The 8,437-nt window shown below is 37.6% G+C and overlaps 1 protein-coding gene across 1 annotated transcript in view; it reads left to right on the forward strand.

Annotated features, from left to right (window-relative positions):
- Positions 1-1,684: 1,684 nt before the first annotated feature.
- Positions 1,685-8,437, forward strand: part of GJB7 (gap junction protein beta 7) — a 206,791-nt gene continuing 200,038 nt past the window's right edge. The window contains exon 1 of the mRNA XM_044069276.1: positions 1,685-1,831. The gene's annotated coding sequence lies outside the window, so the exon portion shown is untranslated. The remainder of the gene's footprint in view (positions 1,832-8,437) is intronic.

Below are 8,437 nucleotides of genomic sequence, written 5' to 3' on the forward strand. Positions count from 1 at the left end.
TCTGTCCTAGTCAGACTTTGCTGGTCAACAAATGTTAAATAAATAAAAATAAATAAATACATTCATATGCTATTTGCTTTGTCCCTGTATAGTGTTCATGGACTGGTGCAGGCTTGTGTCTTGCTATCCTACATATTACAGCTGTTCATTTGTATTACTTCAGTTAGTTCTGGTTAACATAATGTATACTTTGTGAGCTTTGTTCATGAATACCTGCCAAACCAACTAAAAGCATTTAAAATCTTACCTTAACAGAAAGCTGTATTCTATTTTGAGATAATTTGATTCGTAGGCCATACTGAAAATAAATTACTAGTTGTCTCTAATATCACATACTTTTATATACAGCAAGGTATAACACATAATGTCATTTAAGCTTATTTGAAAAACCTTTCCATCTGGAATATAAGTAGGCAGCTGACATATTTATGTGTATTGCAGCAGAGTTCCATTCCTTTATGGGGATCAATGGTCTTTGTCAAGCAGCCATTACTTGTTAGCATTTGATAATCTGAGAACAGCCTGCAGAGTAGGCATTGTAGTCTGCTGGTCTGAAGTCAGGCAAAAATATTGCAAACCAGTTACAATAACCACTGTTGCCACTGAAATATTTGGGTACAAAGCACATTTAATATGTGGGGCAGAATCTGTCAGAATTGTTTGTTTTTCTGTTGAGATCATTTGTAATAACAGTAATTATGTCAGCTGTCAGACGCACTGGGTACACTTCATGGTGGGATAAGTCTATTAAACAGAACTTTTCAGTGCTACATTATTATTAACTGCAGAAACCCTTAAGTTCAGACCCAGTTTTATTTATTTATTTTTTTCACATTGTATTTATTAGCCTACAAGGTATGTTGAAACATTTTTTTTTTGTGGAGTTGTGACTTTCTTGGCTCATTTTCTCTCACAAAGCTAGAGATTTCGAGTAGGGTAGCTTGCTTTTCTATTGAATGGCAGAAAGTATAAAAGTGCAAATGTTTCTCCCCAGCCAGGCCTCTGGTTAAAATGGGCTCTGTCCCAGTCATACTTTTCTGGTAAACAAATTTAAAATAAATAAATAAAATAAAATGCTTAATTTGCCCTTGTACCCTGTCCCCAGCTGTTGAGCCTGGTTTCATCAATGCTCAAGTACGTTTTTGAGGGTTTGTGTTTTATTATATTTATCAGAGTATTCAGTATAGATTATATTACTTTGCAGTAGACTGATTTGACTGATTGTTAACCACCCTTTTTTACTGACTGTGATAATGTGTTATTTTAATTGCTTTGAAGTGTTGCCTTGACATATGTTTGCAAAATGCCACTCACTGCAAAGTGAATAAATAATAAATGATCTAGAGAAAAAAAAGGCTAGACAAACAGGAAAGCCTGCCTTGCTGTATAGTGATCATTTAAAGACCTATTAGATTTTAGTTAATGAAACTGCTGTAAGAATTACAAAGGCCAGCAACATACATCTGCATATTCAGAAACACCTGTTGTGAAGATAGATGGAAATATTAATCTTTCATTTCAAAAAACCTTAATAAAGTTTAGGTTTTGTTCAGAGTTGCAGGCTTACTGTGAAACAAAAGAACCAATGGGTGTGCCATGTTTGAGCTTTCAGCTGACTGTCAGCAAAGGTACATTACTGTTGTAGTTTTGGCATGCAAAGATCAGATTACACCTGCCTAAGCCACTTATGAGGAAAGAGCTTATCTTTCTGTTTTTCCTATATACAACAGTCAAAACAGATCTGACTGTGATCTGGCTACTATATACAACTATGGTGAACATTTAATGATTCCTCTCATATTATCCGTGACTTTGGAGTACTTGTTCCTTGGTGAGTTAGTCTTCTTTTATTAAGAGTGAAAAATGAATGTTGTAAGATTGATATGTCATGTTATGCTTTCTCCTTTGGTTGCTTTTGACAATGAAGGAAACTGCAAATGACAACCTGATTTGAAAAATGGTTTGCACTGCATTCATTTATCACAGAGCAACAATATATTTCTACCATAATAGCTTTCAGTAGATACAATTAGAGGGAGAAATGATACAGATTGTAATATATTTAAATACTGCTTGAATGTTTTATTTGGGATCACAGTTCATTATGAAGGAATGGAATTTCCTAATACTTAAGCACTTTGTTCATCACAGTGTTCTGTTTAAAAATCTTGATTGGCCAGCAATATATAGTTACTGTAAAACTAAGTTATACATTAGGGGTTAGATGGCGAATACATCATTTTCTAAAGAAACCTTGAAAATCACTATACTAGGATATGGTACTTAAGTTTTATTTTTTGTTGAGAATGTCATCATCAGAACTTAATAATCTAACTCATACATTATTTTCTGACACTGCATTCATTTGTTCTAGTAGTATGTGGGTCCAAAGTGTGTTCCCTAAATTTATACCTAGAAGTTTGGGACAGGCTTTTTCATGAACAACTTTCATTTCAAATATGAACCAGTGAACCAGATGCAGTGAGATATACTTTGATATGAAGGTGGCCCTTTAGAGAGTTTTGGGCCTATAGTGGTAACAATGAAATGCCTCATTCAGTGTGTGTTATAATAACCGCATTAGAGTGATTAGATATAACTGTTTCCAAATGAGGGCACGAGGGGGTCTTGGTGAAAACTAGGAAGTCAGAAATAAGAGACTTTGTCAGTGTGGCAAGAATTAATGTAAGAAGACCTCCACCTGCTAGAGATATGAATGCTATATGGAACAGAGGGTTCTGAAATAAGTGGGTGATATGGTGTCTTGACTGCAGAGATCGCAGGATGGTGCTAGCAGATTGTGATGCATGATAAACAGAATATTGAAGGCACATAGAAAGTCAGATGTGGCAGAGGCAGTTCATTCAATGGCTATAAATCAAAAAATGTTTAAAATGTTTAGTCAAGCCGGCAGCAAGGTAAAACATAAACCTGCACTTCCAGAGAAGGTGAGGAAGAATCAGGTTATGATGGCAAGTGCAAATACAGAGGAAATATCATCAGGGATCCAGTTATTAAGGCTATCTGTGAAGTAATTAGATAGGAACCATGTAAAAAATTGGACACTATCCCTGTTATGCATATGCCAGGGAAGAATGATGTCACTCCCTGCCGTTATCTGGGATGTACTTCTAAATATCGATGTACACAAATCTCGAATGGCTAATGATCGATCTCGAAAGACTGAAAGCCAAAATACTGAAAAAACAAACACTTATGTTTTTAGCAAAGGGGGGGGTAAGCTTTTCTGAACACCACCTGCTAATTATATATATATATATATCAACTCTGATATCACTGTATAGTGGGGAAAGGGCAAATTCCCTAATCTGCAGTGTGCACAGTCTTGCACGGACTTAACACCTGCAGAAGTGATCAAATAAGTTTTGATGACTTCTGCTGGCATTAAATATATTCAACATTATGAATGTTCAATTTTATGCAGTGCTTCCATTATCTGAAGTGATGCTAGTACATAAGTCATTAGCAAGAAGAGGCTGAATGGTTCAGCAACTGGACAAGTCTGCACTTTATAGATAAAGGCCTTATGTGTGTATGGTAATGTGGCTAGCTGGAGGTGAACCAACTATTTTATTCTTTTGACTTACCCCTTTCCTGACACTAGTCTGTTACCCAGTACCACTGATTTGTTCTCCTGCAGATGTAACAGCTGTATAGTGGGTTCCCCAGGAAAGATCACACTGCAATGTCAAGAAATGTGTTACTTTTTCTGCCATACTGAGAATCCTCTCCTAATTAGCAAAGGGAGAGTGTGAGCTTAGACATCCATAAACACATGCATTATTACAATCAGCAAGATAAGGAACTCATCACAGTGCTTTCTACAGCTCCATGCAGGTATTCTTAAATGTAAAGTGGCTGTTACCTTCACAATGCAAAGAAAAACTGGGTTGCTACTGGTCCTTCCTTCCCCATTGGCACTCTAAAATCTAGGCAGCTAAACAGACATGAGTAATTGGTGGCAAGGACATACCCTTACACCCTGTACTTCTGCAGTGGGTTTATGGGAAGAAGTACTTTATTTATAACATTGCTTGCATTCAAATGAAGTGTTAGCAGAAGTGCTGTAAAAGAAGCATACGAGGTTCATCAAGCTCCATTCTCTAATCTACAAAAGAAGGAGACAGTACACCGAGTAACTATGGGAAAGGAAAGGAGAAATTTGCAACTTACCTTGATGTGTCACCCCCTGATGAGTTAAATTCAATGAATTATGAGGGAAGCAAGGCTGGACAGGTGCTTAAGTAAAGAGTCTCATCTAGTGCTGTGCAAAACTTGCCCATCAGACTCAATGGAATGGAAGCAACCATTCAGTGGGATGAGGATGTTAAGGCTAAAACGGCAAAATGGAAGCACAACTAGTGTTTCACAATGTCTGATATTTAAGTGACCATGGTTACCCTGTTTCAAAGAGGGTAGCTTACAAGAGAGGAATATAATTGAACCTTTTATGAGTGTTTCTAAAACATAACCAAGACATCATAGAAAATGTTAAGTCACAGTAGAAAGAAGGGGGAAAATACCAACCCTAGGGTGTGAGTGAGTAGTTTACAGGTTGCTAAGACAGGAGATGAAACTGAATCTCATTTTGTTACAGAGCAGTTAGGATTTGGTATAGGTTCTGAAGACAGCAGTTTTAGCTTTGTTGGTATAGCATTGATTGTCTTATCATCTGTTCAGCTTGTTCAACTGCTTGCATATGTTACTTTGGCATGTCTTTAGAAAGCTACAAATCAGTCACTGAAAGGTGTTGTAACCCTAAATTAGGCAATGTCCAAATGAAACACACAGTAAATAAAGGGCACAGTTAACATAATTATAGTGCAAACGTACTGTGATTCAGATTTTCTACACTGAACGTTTTGCATATCAAAAGTAGGTAATAGATATCTAATTCACTGGTGTATTTCTTATTTCAGTGTGTGTGTGTGTGTGTGTGTGTGTGTGTGTGTGGGGGGGGGTGCTGTCAAAGCTTGCACTGTGGGTGACATGTTCCATTATTTTCTATAAGTCTTGACACTGAAAGGGATCCTATTAAATCTGAGTGAGGAATATGAGAATTAGTGTTTGGTGTTTTGGGAAGCACACAGAAAATGCTCACACTGACTTATCTGAACTGCTAATTATTGCCAAATTTATAACTGAATATAGAATTGATAAACAGAGTTAACCTAACACAATATATGTGTATTTTCCTGGTAAGACAGCATGTAATACACAACCCTCTACATGCATATTGGGGATGTATATGGAAGGCCTTTCTATAAAAGTTTTTTTTCAGTATTTCTTAAGATTAACTGTAGTTTCACAATTTTACATTTAATTGCAAATGTAACAATGTTTCATGATTCTGTGCTAAAACAAACTTAATGTTAATTACCATTCCACGACTGATCAGAATTCATGGTCTGTATACCAGCATATGGAACAGTGTTATTTGATGTTACTATACAGATACAACAACAACAAATTTAATCATAGGATGAGCTGCAGAAAATTTGTGGTTGGAGTTGAAGGTAATAGTACGTCTATGTTTGGACTTGATTTCAAGGTGTCAAGCAATGCAATTATTGCCATTTCCATGAAAGGCCTAGCCAATTAACCCATGTGAAAATCAAACTTTGTACCTGAAATACCTAAATGGTGCCAAAACGAACTAAACTCAGCAGCCAATGTCTGAGGGTGTTTTACCCTCATATCCCTCCATGAAGGAAGTTTTACTACTCACAACCCTACACTGTTATTTAAACACAACTCCCCCTAATCTGTAGGTCAAATAATAACCCCAAAGCTTTCAAAAATGTAATCATGGCATCTGTAGTTTCTCATACATAGAAATATCAATAGTTTGTTATATAAACTAGTGCAAAATGATGCAGGAAGGGGACGTTGCTATAGAGGAATGGATATCCACACAAACCAAGCTGTGACAACAAATCCTTTGCTAAACAGGGAGTGAGAAGAACATAGTAAGTGATAAGTAGCACCGTGTTGAAGTGAAAGAAATGTTAGGTTGTTAATAAAAAGAAAAGAGCTATGCCATATAATAAGGCACTTGCTCATCCTTTACACAAAAGGATGCATGGGGATGAAATGTTTGGTCTTATGACAGAGGATGTGAAATGAGCTCCTATTTTCTTCCCACATTTTACCCTGAAAAATTCCTCAGGCTGCTGAAAAAAATATATGGAATATTCCAGATAAGGCCATTGAGTGCCTTTTTTCAACATTTTCATAACAGGAGGAAGATACAAGGGACTGAAGTCACAGGAGAGGAAATGAAGTAATTCCTCCTTTCAAAGAGATGTTGTAAAGAAAACCACCCCATGCAAAAAAAAAAAAGAAAAAGAAAAAAATAAGAAAAAAAATGATCAGCCATTGATAGACAACATGTCATAACTAGATTTCTCAAAATCCTTCAGCTTTGTTTTAGATGGCAGAATACTTTTAGTCTTAAAGGTGTAGAGGATGATATAAGAAGTGCTGAGTATACGCCGAGTGAAAGTTAGAAAACAGACAAAGTACATGTCAGCACATTATAGCCTTATGTAGAACTTATCTACATGGCGCTTATGACATCAAAACCAAAGGGAAAGCCTTTGAGTTTTGCTGAAAGGTTTGAAACCATATAACAGTTTGGACAAAGTAAAAGAATGACTACGAAGAAGGACATATGGTGATTACTAATAAAGGTAAGGAAATGGCTACTGAAGTTCACTATCAGTAAAGAGAAGGCAATAAACTTGCATTTCAGAAAACACAAACAACTCTATGTAAAATGTTTGTTGGAGTACTGTAGGCCATTATAGAAAGATCATGCACATAAAGTAATAATTTCTAGCAGCTTGCCTGTGGGAGAAGTTATTACAAATCATTTTTGAGGGTTGGAGAGTTGAGTACACTGTGCAGCTGTTTTCCTTCCTTAGGACTGGCCAGATGGTTCATCTATCTACACCCAGTTGGCTTGCTCACACCATAGAGTGACAGCCACAAATCCCTGGGTAGAAAAGAACTCTATGGCCCATTCATTTCTGCCCACTAGATCAACCTGCCCATTCATTCCTTGATGATGAGATTCAGGTGGTAGGAGGTGAGCCACTCTGGTTTTCCTGTGCTGGGACATACCTCTCCCATTATGGAGCACCTCTCTTCATTCTGGCAGCTCTTCATACTCCGCTGCATGCTGCCACAACATGGAACATTCCTCTGTATACTCACTCGGGTATGTAGTACATGGCTATGTACATTGACAACAAATGTTCATAAACTCATACTCTGTGGATGCAACATTTAATGCTCCTACTAGGTGTCACCCAAGTATTAAGCCAGAGATGCCCTACCCCCCACACACACCAATGGATGAACTAGCAGTGACTGCTCCCTTCCACCTCTCTAGGTAGCTCTGTCAGACACCTGAGCCTTAACTGAGCTCAGATCACCTGGGCCACAGTCAGGGATTCATTTGTCTACAACAGCTAGTTACTCTGTGCAGTTTATGATGCCATCTTCTGGTGAAGAGTGCAGAACAAGGCTGTGACTATTGAGTATAGTAACCAAGGTGATACACGACATGAGTTATGTTCTGGTGACACTGTACTGTGGGACATCAATTTACACTCCTAAAGAAAAGAGAGCAGGTATGCTGCGATGCACTGTAAGTACACAAAAATTAATCGGCACACAAATACAGTATTTTTAGTCTTGAAAAGCATGAAAGGACTACAGAGTATTGAGGAAGGTGAACACATAGCCAACAGTTGAAGAGATTCAAGAATGCACTCTGTCAAAATGATGGCTGGAATATGGAATGCTTTTTTTCAGGTAGTAGTTTCACCTTGAAGAAAACCTTCAGGATCCCTTTTTGTAGGTTAGTTCTCAAAAGCAGCAATTAAAAACAGAATTCTAGATGAGCAGGTTAAGTGACTCTGAAAGTCACTGGAGTTGATGCAACATTAAATTGTAGAACATAAGTAATATCTTAGCATGACTTCCGCAGTGGTGCAGAGGTAGCATTGTTGCCTCACAGCAAGAGGTTCTCCTGTTTGATTCTCGGCTGGAGTGTGGTGAGTGCCTTCTGTGTGGAGTCTGCATGTCCTCCCCGTGGTTGGGTGGGCGTTTGAAAGACATGTGTAAATGGGCGTGCCTTCATTGAAGGTTGAACGTTGAGCTGGCACCTCAGTGTTCATGAAAATCTACTGCCAATCATTAGCGGACCGGACAACAAGTAATATCTTAGCATGAGTATAGTGTGCAGTACTGCAGTTAGTTTCTTTACCCAAATCCTTCAAAAGTAATATTGCATTGTCCTCGTCCATGCACTTGAAATTTTTAGTTACTTGCTATTTATCTTAGAATTCTCATTTCTGAGACTTAAAGCAAAAGTGTCTATATATGGGATTTACCAACGTTTTAACAA

The sequence above is a fragment of the Protopterus annectens genome, chromosome 1.part0 (genome assembly GCF_019279795.1).
Source record: "Protopterus annectens isolate FY-2018-M chromosome 1.part0, PAN1.0, whole genome shotgun sequence".
NCBI lineage: Eukaryota > Metazoa > Chordata > Ceratodontiformes > Protopteridae > Protopterus > Protopterus annectens.